Source organism: Manis javanica, chromosome 10 (assembly GCF_040802235.1).
Source record: "Manis javanica isolate MJ-LG chromosome 10, MJ_LKY, whole genome shotgun sequence".
In the NCBI taxonomy this organism is placed as follows: domain Eukaryota; kingdom Metazoa; phylum Chordata; class Mammalia; order Pholidota; family Manidae; genus Manis; species Manis javanica.
Window position 1 is genome coordinate 28,566,604 of NC_133165.1, and position 14,639 is coordinate 28,581,242.

At 47.2% G+C, this 14,639-nt stretch overlaps 1 protein-coding gene across 17 annotated transcripts in view; it reads right to left on the reverse strand.

Moving 5' to 3' along the window:
* The window catches only part of LOC108392108 (monocyte to macrophage differentiation factor 2), a 114,534-nt gene that overhangs the window by 26,492 nt on the left and 73,403 nt on the right, over positions 1-14,639 (reverse strand). The window contains exon 8 of one of the 17 annotated variants that reach the window (XR_012122099.1): positions 1,320-1,426. The exons of the other annotated variants lie outside the window; for them this stretch is intronic. The gene's annotated coding sequence lies outside the window, so the exon portion shown is untranslated. The remainder of the gene's footprint in view (positions 1-1,319; positions 1,427-14,639) is intronic. 17 annotated transcript variants of the gene reach the window in all.

Sequence of the window (14,639 nt, forward strand, 5' to 3'; positions counted from 1 at the left end):
CCCAGAAACCCTGGGATCCCAAGGCAGTGGCAGGGCCCAGGAAAGTTGCCCCTTTCTCTTAGATTCCCAGGGGCACCCAGACACCTCCCAGAGCAGGCCTGAGTGACTAAGGCCAGTGTCCCTGGGGGCTGCAGCCCCACATGGGAGCTCACAGCCGACTGGACCCCTTTCTCCAAGGGGTATCCCCCTGAAGATGATCCTTCCAGCACCCAGGGAAGGGCTCTCTGACCTGGCTGTCTAAAGCAGTGGCTCTCAGCCCCACGTACACCAGAACTACCTGCAGAGTTTTAAATACTGAAGCTTGGTCTCCATAACGGGTCCTGGGGGTCTGCGTGAGTGTAGGTCAGGCCAAGGAGTGCTGGCTCAAAGCAGTCAGGAGGGAAGCTGCAGCGCATCCACTGCCTGCATGCAGGGCACCCCACAGAGTCCAGCAGACAGACCCCACACACACCCAGCTGGCGGCACTGGCAGGGGTACCCTTGCTCGCTCTCAGACACCTGTGCAAGGACAGCCGTGAACCAGCGCCCACATAAGGACTGTGCATTCACAGGAGGACAAAGACGCTACAGAGGAGCAAGGCCCAGCGTGTACCAGTGGTGGGCAGGAATGGCAGCCCAGAGGGTAATTCGTAAGGCGTGAGAGCAATTGTTCACACCCCTTAAGTAGCACAGATACCCCTGTGTATCACTCATGGTTGCACATATGTACACACAATGCTATTTTAAAACTGGTACAGAGAAGGCACACAGCATCCTCCAGCAATGGCTGTCTTCGGGGGTGGGGGAGGGCTGGGTGTATATAATGGAATGTCCTATAGCTCCCAGAGTACAGATAACATCACAGAATGTATTTTTAGATGTAACTTTATATATATAATGTTTTTGTTTTATTTTTTAAAATTCTAATATGATAAAAACTTTAATGCCGATTATGGAAGATACCCAGGTGTCAGTTACATTACTGTTTACACTCTTCTTTAGTTCTAAAAACTTCCTTGAAGTCAAAATCACAAACGCCTCGAAGGGCTCTCTCTCACTTGTGTGACTCTGGAGCTTCCCCACGGGGCCAAGACCTGAACAGAATCAGGAGGCCTGGCCCTGCCCAGGGATTGAATTTGGCGGATCAGAGGTTCTGGTCTGAGTCAGGAGATCTGAGGGACGCCCATGAATCTATAGTTTGTAAAAGCTCCCAGAAGCTTCTGAAACACAGCACCAGGACTAGGAACCACTGCCAGGCACTCCTCCCGCCCCCAAGCCAATCCCATTGGGGGAGAAAACAGAAATGCACAGAGTGCTTGGAAAACTTACTCACGCACCTACCATCAATTTGAGTTTTGGATTTCTAATTTTTCTCTAGATAAAGGTTTCTCAGTTCCTTGAAAGGTGGCAGATACGGGGCTCCCCTCTTCACTGCACTGTATCTGCCTCTGGTGAAAAAGAAGAAACACCCTAGCAGAGGACGAAAGGAGGGTCTGTGTAACTGGAACCTGGAGAGGCCTCTGCTCCCCACAAGGACACACAGGCTCACCTTGTCCTGTTCCCACCCTGAGGACACATGGGGGACCCACTTTGCTGCCCCACACTTGCTGATACACAGGGCCCCAGACCCAGAGGCACAGTGATCACTTTCCAACCTTTCAGGCAACCTTGCTGCCTCCTAAAGGAATCACAGCTAAATCACAGGCCCTGGCCTGGGATGTTGAGGGGCCACCTTGCCTGCTCCTGAACCACTGGCTTCCCACTCAGGGACTGGGGATGGGACTCCAAATGTGCAGAAGGTGTGGCATGGTGGAGCCACGAGAACACCAACATCTGTTCACAGCAGATGTGCTCAAAGGAGGAGCTCTGAGCTTCCCTTGCCTGGGCCACTGGCTCAAGCCACCTTCTCAACCCCAGGGAACAGCCTGCCTGTGTGCAGCTCGGCTGGGCAGGAGTCCACAGTGCCTTATCCCCTGGGTCAGCCATTCCTGGGCACGGCAGCCATCTGGGCAGGGGAGGCGGGGGACGGCTCTTCTACACACACCCCCTTCCCTCCACAAGAAGCTGGCACAGATGTCCCACTGCTGGTAAGGGGAAAGGACTCTGTATACCAAGCGTGGCAAAATCCACTTTGGAAACAGCCGGTAACTGTCGCCTCAGCTCCTGTCATGAGCTCTGTGCTCTGCGGCTCCAGAACAGCAGTGGAAAGAAAAACACAGCTCTTTTCCTGAACGTCACTAAATTTAGGACAATAAATTCAACCTGAGGGTTTTACCTCCAGATCCTGTTTGCTCTTTTCTCCCTGGACTCTGAAGGTTTGAGACAATATATAGAACTTGGAAAAGCTTCTGTTGTTCATGTCTGCTACCTGGCGACCTGGTTATGACTGCTGACTGATGCAGCAATGAGACATTCCTGGTTTAGGGAATTTTACCAAAATTGGGGGAAATTAGACTTTTTTTTAAAGTGATCCCTAATAAAAAAAAAGATACCATTTATAATAGTGTCAAGAAACATAAAACAATCCACCAAAAGATGTGCAAGCCCAGTACACTGAAGCCTACCAAACACTGTTGGCAGAACTTCAGGAAGGGGAGAGTGCAGCTGCATGGACTGTGAAGATGCCAGTTCTCCCCAGACTAATGTACAAGCCTGAGGCATTGCACTCCCAAGAGAAGCCTCAGCAGAGCTGTGTGTGCAAACTGATGAAACGTGTATGGTGATGCAAGGGCTAAGGTGGTCTTGGACATTAACAACAGCGCCAGAACTAGAGGACCTGCAGCCGTATTGCAAGTTCCCAGAACGAAGAGGATGGCACTGCTACGAGGACAAACAGACCAGAGGAAGAGAGATGCAAGCCGGGCAAGGGCCTCATATACGCAGAGAAATAATTGGCCCTGGACCAACCGACCCTCAGTATGGGAGAAAATGGGTCAGGACTCCTCCCTCCCGCCATCCGTGAAAACTAACCGCGGACTGATTGCAGATGCAGATGTAAAAGGTAGAACAATAAAGTGGGTGGGAAGAAGAAAACGGGAAGACAGCTTCATGACTGCATGTATGCAAAGACTTCTCATGCAGGGGTACAGGGCTAATCATAAGGGAAACTGATCACAGACGCGTCGGAGCACATTGGAGAGGTTGTTGACAGACAGTGACAAGGTCAGCTCCTTAAATGTGAGGCTTAAGCCAGAGAACAAGGGACCAGGAGCATGGTGCGGCTTTGGCTGAGGGCTCTGCCTCCTGCCTCCCCAGAGCAGACAGTTCTGACCAGCCCGTGGTAACTATCTACACCACCCTGGTTCACACTAGCTGTTCTGAAATTCAGGGGCTGCCGCGAGGAGCCGAGTCTTGTTCCCTCCTGGTAGCAGGCTGTCCACAGTGGGCACACAGTGCCAGCGCCCACTGCTCACTGCCAGCCCTGCAGCTTCTGTTCCTCCCTAGGGCTCCATGGCTAACGTCCTTGGCTCCTAACCAAGGAGCCGCCAAGCACTTCCTTCCTGCAGGTGACGCAGTGACTTGATTCCCAGGCAAAACGCAAATGTCCTGAGCTCCACAGCGTCCTCTCCACGTGCCCCAGAGGAAATCCGTGGACGCTTCTAAGGGAGCAATGTGCCCCAGCACTCCGTGGATACCTAACATCTTACTTCTTAAGCTGGGTCAGGGATACACAAATTCATCATGTTACTCTGTATCCACTTTCTGTGTGCTTGAAGTTTTTCTAAGAAGAGGAAAGCAGTGAGAGCCAGGTACAGAATGAGAGAGAGAAATGGCTCGTAAACATCTGAAGACTGATCAACCTCACAAACACCAAAGGAAAAGCAAAGTGAACAATGAGACGCGTTTCTCCTGTCAAGTTAGCAGAGAGTTTAAATACCTGAATCGTGGGGGTGAGGATGAGGACAGATGGACATGCTCAGAAACTGTGGGGGACATAAAGTGGCACCGATCCCAGCCCAGTTTTAAAACAGCTCTTGACATGTTGCCAGCTACATCAGTATTTAGCCACAGATACGTCTATATCTAAAAATGTCTCCATCTTTCCACAAAGGAATTCCACTTTTAAGTTGCTATTCTACAGAAATAACGAGAAAGGAATCAAACATTTCTGTACAAGGATGTTTATATAATCATTATTTATAGAGAAAAATGGTAAACATACTAAAAATCCAATAGGGACTGGTTAGGTACATCCATTCACTGGCATTAAAAATTATACTCACAGTATGAGTAAATAAATGTCTTAAGTAAAAAAAGAGGACATAAACTACATAGATAGGTTGATTTAAATTATGTACAAAAAAAATGCAATGCTGAGAAGACTGGATGAAAGGCACCTACATGCTTAGAGATATTCTCCCAACGAGGAACCTTTATAGGCAACTAGCCCTTTTCTTTATATTTACACTGATTTTCCAAATTCTCAACAATGGATATGCCTTATTTTTTAAAATGGGGAGAAATTTCATTTCAAAGTACTGACAAACATTATCTCCAGGATAAAACTTCAACCTTCTAATACTAATTATAGTCCTAAGAAGGGCATAACATCCCCTCTCTAGCAGGACTAACCTAATTAAGATAAGGGTAACTGAGCAGATGAAATGCTTAAGCCATTTGTTAGTCGTGAATGGAAACAGAGCCTTCAGAGCCGTAGCCTTGAGAACACTGCAGCATGATCAAGAATTTTCTTTAGCTGAAACTCAAGGCCACATCTGATTCCCCCAAGATGCCTAAGCCCTTTCTCGGTGGGATCACGGGAACACAAAAGCTAACATACATGGCGAGCTCCTTGCAAACTAGCACCTAGTGAAGGGACCATTTCCATCAGCACTACCAGACAGGCATTCCCAGGATTGGCCAGAGAACCGGCGCTCTTGTCCCAGAGCTTAGTGATCTTCTGTTTTAACACCCAAGAAGAGCCTTCCCTGCCCCTGAGAGCAGGTCCCCCACCCCAGGCTGCATCTGCACACCCCCCCTAACCCCGCAGGCCACTGAGCTCCCATGCTCAGTCCGATTGGAAGAGAGAGTTGACAAAATAGCTTTGAAAGTAGAGCAAAAAGGAAAGAGGCCCTAGGAGAAGAAAACATCAGAAAAACATATGTCCGTCCAGGAGACTCAGAACCTGCATAATAGAAGAGCTGGAAGAAATCACCAAAGGAATAATAAAATTTTTAAGAATTGAGGAACATGAGTTTTTTTATTAAAATGTCCCATTACATGTCTAATATTCCATAGAGGGTAAAAATGCAAAAAGGGTCAGAATACACAAATGAAAGTTAGAAGTGGACCAAAGCCTTCAAAATTCAAGGAAAGAAAGTTATTTTCATTCTCAAGCTCTATACCCAACTAAGCTATTACTCAAGCAATTAAAGATCTGACCACAACTCTATCTTGAGAGGACGGGGCCACGGCAGCTGGATGCCTTTAAAGAAGGAGGCGGAAAGAGCCAGGGTCTCATCTTCCTGGTGGGAGATCCCTAGACAGCTCTCCAGCTTTAAAGATCAAGTAGCAGTGGGATACATAGGTTATTTTAAGATGTGGAATTAAATGCCCCAAACAGAATAGTTTATATTTGAAAGTGACTCCCTCTGGGGAGTTTCAAACTGGGAAGAGGGAAGGCCAAGTGGGAAGGGAACTGACATTTGTGGGGTCTCTGTTTTGTTTTGAATTAGCAGTGGGAAACCATTGTTTTAATGCACATATATTAATGTTGGTGAAAAGAAGTGAAAGTCTCCAAATATATATACTTTCCAAACTACTGAGTGAATGAAAGAATGAACAGGCACACTTCTGGTATATATTCCATTAAATTCTACACACACTCTTTCACACTTTAACATCTTTGGGACTGGAAAGCATGCTATATGCATGTGGGATGTTAGCCAGCATGCCATTTAAGGATCACCTGAAGAATGAACATGAGTTCTAGCTGTTGTGTGCAAACAGGCAGATTTCATGCCAATGGCTTGGAGGAAAATCCCAGAGATAATAGTGGGGCACCCTCTTGAGTATACCAGTATTTCTGAGGGCACAGAAAATGATGCTGTGTGGAATGTACACACTCGTGGCTCTGAATTGAAAAGAACCAGACTTTAAGTTTATTTCACTCATAATTATCCTTTTCTGTATGTACAAAATTAATACAGATTCCAATCCATGTTTAAATAAATCTTTAAGTTTATTAGAGCTCTTTAAGTACAAAACTAAGAATCCCAATACTAAAGCACTGTGTCCTTGTATTTTTTCATTTTAGTCGTAAGTAGGTACTTGCAATCTTACAATTGATAGCCTCTTTTATTTTATGAAATACAGTACCTACAGGGATATATACTGCAAAATTATTCTTAGTGATACCAAAATATATATAGTACCCTATCCACACTGTGGAATATTCCATGATCCCTAAAATGAATGAATTAGAACCATAATATGATGATATGGGAAAATTTCAAAAGGAGTTTGGTAACAAAGGATGCAGAAAATGGAGTATGTGACCCCATTTTTTTAAAAAAGACACACTTTTGACAAAAGCACATGCATGTATATACTTAAGTAGATCTGTACAGGATTATCTACGCACAGAAAAACCACAGCAGGTCACTGTGTTAGGTAGAATTCTGAGATGCCCCCCATAATCTCTGCCCCTGGGATACTCCCATGGTTATGCTCATGGGCCAAGAAGATTTTGTAGATATGATTAAGGTTCCTGACCAGTTGATCTTGAGATACGGAGGTTACCCAGTGGGCCCAACCTAATCACATTAAGTGTCATCAAAGCAGTGTTTTCTCCAACTGGCCACAGAAATGAAGTCAGGGAGATGAAGTGTGAGAAGGGATTGCCCGGGGGTGCTCTCCACTGCTGAGCTGGGAGGGGCTGCAGGGCAAGGAGCTAACAGCAGCTCTGGCAGCTGAGAGTGGCCCCTGGCCAACAGCTTGCAGAAAAAGAAGGAAAAGAAGAAAGATAAATGAGGAAGACATCAGTCCTACAGTCTCAAGAAAGTGAATCCTGCCAACAACCATGAGCTCTCCAGAAAGGACCACGGCCCTGGATCACAGCCAAGTGAGACCCCCCTGGAGGGCCCAGCACCCGGTGCTCAGACATCCACCTGTGGGAATGTGGGCAGGAAAGATGCTGCTACCGGGGCTCAGAAGGATGTGAGGAGCACTCCCTCCATTGCCTTAGAGGACGCCAACACTGCCGGGAACAGCACAGCGGGAATCTAGACCCTAAGCAAGCCACGGAAGTTTGGGGTGTGCTCCTGGAAAAGGGCAGAGGTTGGGCAGGGAGAGCCTGCTGTGTGGTGACCCTGAGCACACAGCCACAGAGCTTTCCCACTGAGTAATGAGGGGGATCTTTCCATGCTCCTCTCATTAAACAGAACAGGTCCAGGATTGGAGGACTATGAAAATTCTCAGCCTTGCCTTGTGACAAGCAATGTCAGGAGGCAGGACGGGCCCATTTGTGGGACAGCATGGTGCAAGGAGAGGCTGAAGGTGTCCTGCCCCACACACAGTCAGGGTGCCCTGCCACACCAAAGGCCCTTTCGGAGGCTGAGGTTGCACCTCCCAGGCCCCCTCACCAGGCCAGGGCTCCAGGACGCTCTGCAGAGCACAGAGTGGGGGCTGCCCTGGGAGGTGCCTGTGCACGGCCCCTGTCCAGTGGGGCAAGTCCCCTCCAGTTCTGAGAGAGGAAGTTTGGAGCGCTCGTTTCCAGCCTCCAGGTTCCTGAGAAAATCCCACCGGCAGAAACAGCGCCAGCTTAGAGGAAAGGAGGCCATGACGGGAAGCAGGCTGAAGACAACCCACTGCACACATCACTGGCTTTCAGGAAAAGGAAGGGAGCTCTGGGCCAAGACAGGCCAGCAGACCACCCCGGGCCTTAACATTTAACCAGGGAACTCCAGCTGCAGTCTGCCTGCTGGATTTCCAAGCTGCCTTGGACCAGCGACTCCTTCTCACCATCCATTCCCCTTTTCGACCCAGAACGCCTGTTATCCTATGCCTGTCCCACAGCCTATTCTGGGCTGAGAGCCTCCGGGGCCACAGGTCCACAGGTGGAAGGGTCTTTTATTATTATTGTCAAGGTATCACTGATATACACTCTTATGAAGGTTTCACATGAAAAACATATGGCTACTACATTCACCCATATTATCAAGTCCCCTGCATACCATATTGAAGTCATTGTCCATCAGCGTAGTAGGATGCCAGAGTCACTACTTGTCTTTTCTGTGCTACACTGTCTTCCCTGTGACCCCCCCTACACCATGTGGACCAATCATAATACCCCTCAATCCCCTTCTCCCTCCCTCCTCCCCCACCCTCCCCACCCCTCCCCTTTGGTAACCCCTAGTCCCTTCTTAGAGTTTGTGATTCTGCTGCTGTTTTGTTCTTTCAGTTTTTCCTTCGTTCTTATACTCCACAGATGAGTGAAATCATTTGGTACTTGTCTTTCTCCACCTGGCTTATTTCACTGAGCATAATATCCTCTAGCTCCATCCATGTTGTTGTGAATGGTAGGATTTGTTTTCTTCTTATGGCTGAATAATACTCCATTGTGTATATGTACCACATCTTCTTTATCCATTCACCCACTGATGCACACTTAGACTGCTTCCATTTCTAGGCTATTGTAAATAGTGCTGCGATAAACATAGGGGTGCATATGTCTTTTTGAATCTGAGATTTTGTTTCCTTTGGGTAAATTCCTAGGAGTGGAATTCCTGGGTCAAATGGTATTTCTATTTTTAGTTTTTGAGGAACCTCCATATTGTTTTCCACAAAGGCTGAACTGATTTACATTCCCCCCAGCAGTGTAGGAGGGTTCCCCTTTCTCCACATCCTCACCAGCCTTTGTTGTTCACAGGTGGAAGAGTCTTAATGATTATACCAGAGCTTCCTCCACACCTGATTTACATCATTAAGGATGGGATTTGGAGCTTGAGCTGATGCTATAATGGTTTGAGACTGTGGGGAACCTGGGGGTGGTGAGTGCATTCCACACGGGGTGTAGATGGGGCCACTGGGGGGCCAAAGGGCAGAGTATGGCAGCCAGCATTCTACGACCCCTTGACTGGCCACCTCCCCTGAGTGGGGAGGCACCAGGAATGAGTGAGCACACTCCCACGCTTTGTTATATGGCACCAGAGTGTTCCCAGGCATAATTAATCTTACTAATCTGTTCACTTTGGGTTTATCACCAGGGAGATTACCCAGGTGGGCCTAACCTAAAACATGACCTTTTAAAAGCAGAGAGGAAGGCAAAGATTCAAAGAACAAGGGAGAGCTGGTGGGGAACTGCCGCCAGTAGGTGCGGGCCCACGAGGGACAGGGCTGGGAGCCGCCGCAGGAAAGCAGCCAGCAGGGGAATGGGAGCCCGAATCCTACAACCACAGGCCCTGAATTCTGCCAACAGTAAGAATGGGCCAAATTGGACTCGTCCCAGAGCCTCTCACCAGCTCCGCCCAGCTGACAGCCTGGTTTTAGCCTGTGACACACTGCGGTTCCAGCCACGCAGTGCCAGACTTCCAATCTGCAGAACTGTGAGTCACAAGTGAATGCTGTTTTAAGCTGCTAAGTTTGCACTCATTTGTCATATAACAGTAGAAAACTAACACAGGCACATGTATGGCTATCCGATTAGAAGAAGTCAGAATGGCAGAGGCCCTGGTGTGGGGAGAGAATCCCATGATAAAAAAGTTTACATCACATGAACTCACTTATGTGAAGTTAAATATATGTGTGTTTTGTTTGTTAGCATCAAGAGGGGTGTTTGTTCACTAAAATACAATGGTCTAATCAGAACTAGGTAGTTGACTTTGGACAACATTCTCACTGGAAACAACTGTAGCTGGTGACAGGGGTGCGGAAACAGCAGAGGAAGGAATTGTCGGGCCCCAATCAGAGACACAGGACCAGAGGGCGGAGTGCGTGGGGCCCCTTTAGTACTGCAGACATGTGCCAGTTCCAGGGAATGAGAACAGTGCTGTTGACAGAAACTGAAATCCTGGGATCCCCCGACTTTGGTGTGTCTAAAGGAGACCCTCCCCATGTTGAGATGAGAACACAGAAGAGACAGGGAGCCCCACATAACCTCCCACCCCACCCCTGGGCGCTGTGGGAAGAGTTGCCTTGGCACTAATCAAAATGGGGAGGGGGAGAGAAAAAACGAAGGAGGCCTTTAAAAGCCGTGTCCCAATTTACAGGACCTGGGGGGTCCAGAAACCTCAAGCCTTGGTTTCAGTTTGAAGGCCCTGAATTTTTCAAGTGTGCCCCTGTGAGCAGGCTGAGCTGCCTGGGACATGTGGCACCCTGAGGGAGAACCGGCTTTGCCAGCCTCCGATTAAACCCAAAACAGGGCTGAGGATGAGAATGGAGGCACTATCATAACTGCCCAAGACCTGGAGCAACCAAAGTATCCATCGAGCAGCACGGATGGAGCAGGACAGTCACATGGTGTGACATGACCCAGGGGTGCGAAGGAGCCTCACAAACACGGCGAGGGGAGGCACAGAAGATGCACACTGATGATCTGGCTCGTGTAAAGTTCAAATCCGGGCAACAATGAGCTATACTGTTTAGGTACAAACACCTGCAGAGGGAGGGAGACGAAGCACTATGATCACGGTGGCAGAGCGCCGCTCACCGCAGGCTGGAGGCAGGGCTGTGGGCAGCCAGCGCTCAGCCCAGCACAGACTGCTCCGCTGTTTGCTTTATACTCTTTGTTAGACTGTTCACATGCTTTATATGTAAAAGGAGAAATGGTTCATGGTGCTGTAATGGAGCAGGGTTCTGGGTGACCCTTCTTCTCTTTACTTTATTGGATTCTTCAAGATGAACATGTACTCTTTACATAACCAGGAGAGAGGGCGCCGGAGTTACCCTCACTGCGGGGGGGGTGAGCCTCTCCCCACTGGACTCATCCCAGCTGCACCGCCACCCACTCTGGCCTGGGTCCCATGCCCGTGAGTCACAGCACCTCCTTGTCAGTCAAACACCGTGAAAAAGTTGTCTATACACATGCTCCTGACTCTTTTCTCCTACTCACCCTTCAGTGTAACTGTGAAACATTCAGGATCCAGACAGGCATGAAGAACAAAGTCATGAACATGAGTGTGCCCACTACCCAGCCTGAAAAACAAGGAAAAATACAGCTCTCCACAAGCATCCTCTCTACCGCTCAGAAGTAACAGCTACACGGACTTGGCAGCATGATTCCTGGGTGCTGTTTACATTTTACCATATATGAAGGATGGCTAAATATTGTATATACCCGTATTCAGTATCTCTGAAAAATATTTTGCAATTTTTTAACAACTTGGCTGCCGTGGAATCCTATAGCCTGCACCCTTGTCCGCTTGCTCGCAACTGCTGATGGCATCCACCCTTTTGCTCTGTGCCCATCCAGGGCCTGCCTTGTCTGCTGCACAGAAGCCCACTGCCCCCTCTGCAGTGTAGCTATGTGCCCCCACTTCTCCTAGGTGGCCCCTGAGGACCCCACCCTGGCATTCATGCCCTTTCCCAGGCTCCTCCCACGGTGAATAGTGCCTGTTTAACGGCGGGTGTGGCTTCCATGGTTAGGTCATGGAGGACCCTAGCTTGGGCCTTGCTCTGATCTCATGTTCTGGGTTATGCCAGCACTGTGTTGTGAGGACACTGCACTCTGGCATCTAGGTGGATAGGAGTGGGGGGCCCCAGCCACAGCCAGCATTAAAAATGTTAAATCACCTTACCATTGCAGAGATTCATCGACCTCAGTCATGATGATTTCACATGCATTTCTAGGTTTGGTTTGGTTTTTATGTCCACATTTGTAAGTGAACTTGGCTGATAATTTTTATCATACTTCCCTTCGCTCATTCTGATGTAATGGTTACATTCGTCTCATGAAATGTTTCTTCTTTTTCTCTTTGCTAGAGTAGTCTGATGTACAATGTTGGAATAACCTTCTCCTTTGAATATTAGGAAGAATTGGCCTGTACAACCTTCAGGTCTTAACATTTTTTGTGGTTTTGCTTTGTTTTGTTTTGGTTTTATTTGGGTGTATTTTCAAACCACTTATGCAATTTATTTCAAAGGTTGTATGTCTATTCAAGTTTCCTGTTTTATTTCTTGAGTGAGTTTTGGTAGGTTATCTTTTTAACTAGAAGCTTATCCATGTCATCTGAGCTTTCAAATTTGTTGACATAAGCTATCTATAGTAAGAGCCTTTTAAAAAGCCTCTACTGTGTTTGCACTATATCCTCTTTCGAGTCCCTAGAATTGCTCTTGGATACCATCCTTATTTTTCCTCACCAGTCTTCCCAGTTTTGACTATCAGTCTTTCCAAAGAACCTACTCACTCTTTATTCTATTGGTGCTCTGTACTGCATTTTTTTCTACTCATTGCTCTTTATTACTTCCTTCTCTTATTAGATTTATTCTTCTTTTTAACTAATTATGCAGGCAGGCAGCTCATCAATTCTCAGTCTTTGCTGTTTTCTAGCACAAGCATTCCAGGCTGTGACCCTCCTTTTAAAACCCTTGTTAGGTGCACCACTTAAGTTGCATGTTCACTACTGCTCAGCTGTGATTCATGTTAGAGGGTCTGTTTTGATCCTAGAGTTATTTGGAACAGTCTGAACTTCTAAATATGAGTCTGGGTAAAAGACTCTCATTGCCTTTCAGCACCCATTCTCTTCTACCTAATTGCATAATGGGGGGAATGATGGGGTAATCAAAACATTTCCAGTCTCCCTTGCAGATAGGCCAGCCAGCATATGTCTAACTTTCAATCACAGAAAGATGAGGGAATGTTACTGCTTAAACTTCTAGGAGAGCTCCAGGGAAGGAGGGCACAGTCTGCAGGAATACCTCTGCCCTTGCCCCTCTTCCTTCCTTCTTCTGGCCTTAAATGCAGATGTGACAGCAACGGCCTGGCAATCATCCTGCACCTCGAGGATGGTGGGGCTGATAGGAGCAGCCTGGGTCCCTGGGGAGCAGGAAAGCCACCCAGCCAGCCAGCCCTGAACTAACTTAAACCTCCATGATGTGAAAGAAAATAAACCTATGTTGTGCTTAGCTATTATTAACTGGCCAAATGCAATTCCTAACTGATGAAGAGGTTTTTAAGACATCACTTTGGTATTGATATTTTATTATAAAACTTCACACATATGAAAGTATTTATAACTTAGATTAATAATAAAATGAATTATTCATCCATTCATCTACCACCTTCCCTGAAGAAAAGTGGAACCTTTCTGGTTTCGCTGATTCCCGACAGCCATCCCCTCACCTGCCACTGCTCACCCCACCAAAGGGGGCTGCTGTTCTGGATTCTATGTTTCACATTCCCTTATTTTCCATTTATAGTCATGCTACACATTTTTGTAACCCTAAATTATAGAGGTCTACTTGGCTTGTGTTTAAACCTTTATATAAATTGTATCATGTTGTGTACTTTTCTTCAATTTCCTCTTTTCCTCAGCATTATGAGACACAGCTTCACTGATATGTGTAGCTATGGTTCACTGAATCTCATGGCTCTGTACTGTTTATTGCATGAACACACCACGGTCTGTCTATGCAGCCCCCGTTTATGGTGCATGGGCTGCTCTGAGCTCTAGGATGTTGCAAATGCTGCTGCAAACACTCCCAAGCTCTCCTCCTGGTGACCCAAGAGACCAAGCTCTCTAGGAGAGTGCCTCCTGACTTTTCTGACACCTTGGCATATATAGAAAAGTATGGCATTTACAGGGCCCACTGCTGGTAAACTAGGTGGTGTAGAATTCTGGACATGGCTGCAGAGGTAGCCCACAGAGCAGGCACCTTGAGGGGTAAGGGGATCAGAGAGAGGAAGCACTGCCCCGCAGCATGGTGGCAGAGCCCTGCAAATAGAGTAAATGGAACATGGTGTGATCAGGTCTACTGGACTAGAAAAGATCAGTCTCCCAAAGGGATCTGAACTATTTGCACTCATAGGCACCGAGTCAGAGTTCCACTGCTCCTCAGTCTCCCCAAATCTGGATGTTGTTAGACTTCACTTCTGTAAACTCTCCCTGTGGCCTTATTTCAGGTTTTCCTTCCTCCTAGCAAAGCTGAGCACCTGTGTTTACAGCTATGCTAGTCCCTCTTCTGTGCAAAGCCTATGTTCTTCTTTAGCCATTTTTTATTGGGTTTGGTATTTTTACAGATTTTGGGGGGCATCTTTAATATATCACAGAAAGAAATTACTCATCAGTTTTCCATATTATAAAACTGTATCCCTACTATAGCCTGCTTTTCACTGTTTGTTATTTGATACAGTGAAGAGATTCTGTTCCCAACCACTTTCCTTATGGTCTGAGCTTTGTTGTCTGGAGGAAATGCTCTATGTTATTGATTTCTAACCTATGATTCTGTAGTCAGAGGACATGTTTTGTGAAGCAAATACTTTGAAATATTTTGAGTATGGCTTTCTGACCTAGCATGAGGTTAACTTCTGTACATGCCCAGTGCTTGAGGATTTTCCAGTTGTTGGCTGGAGGGTTCTGTAATGTCCAATAGATCAGGGATGATAAACAGCAGCTGGAGGGACGGTTGACAAATCCAGTCCTGGCCATCTGTTTACATATTGTCTAGGGCGGCTTTCACTCCACAAAGGCAGAGCTAAGCAGTTGAGACAGAGATCATATGGCT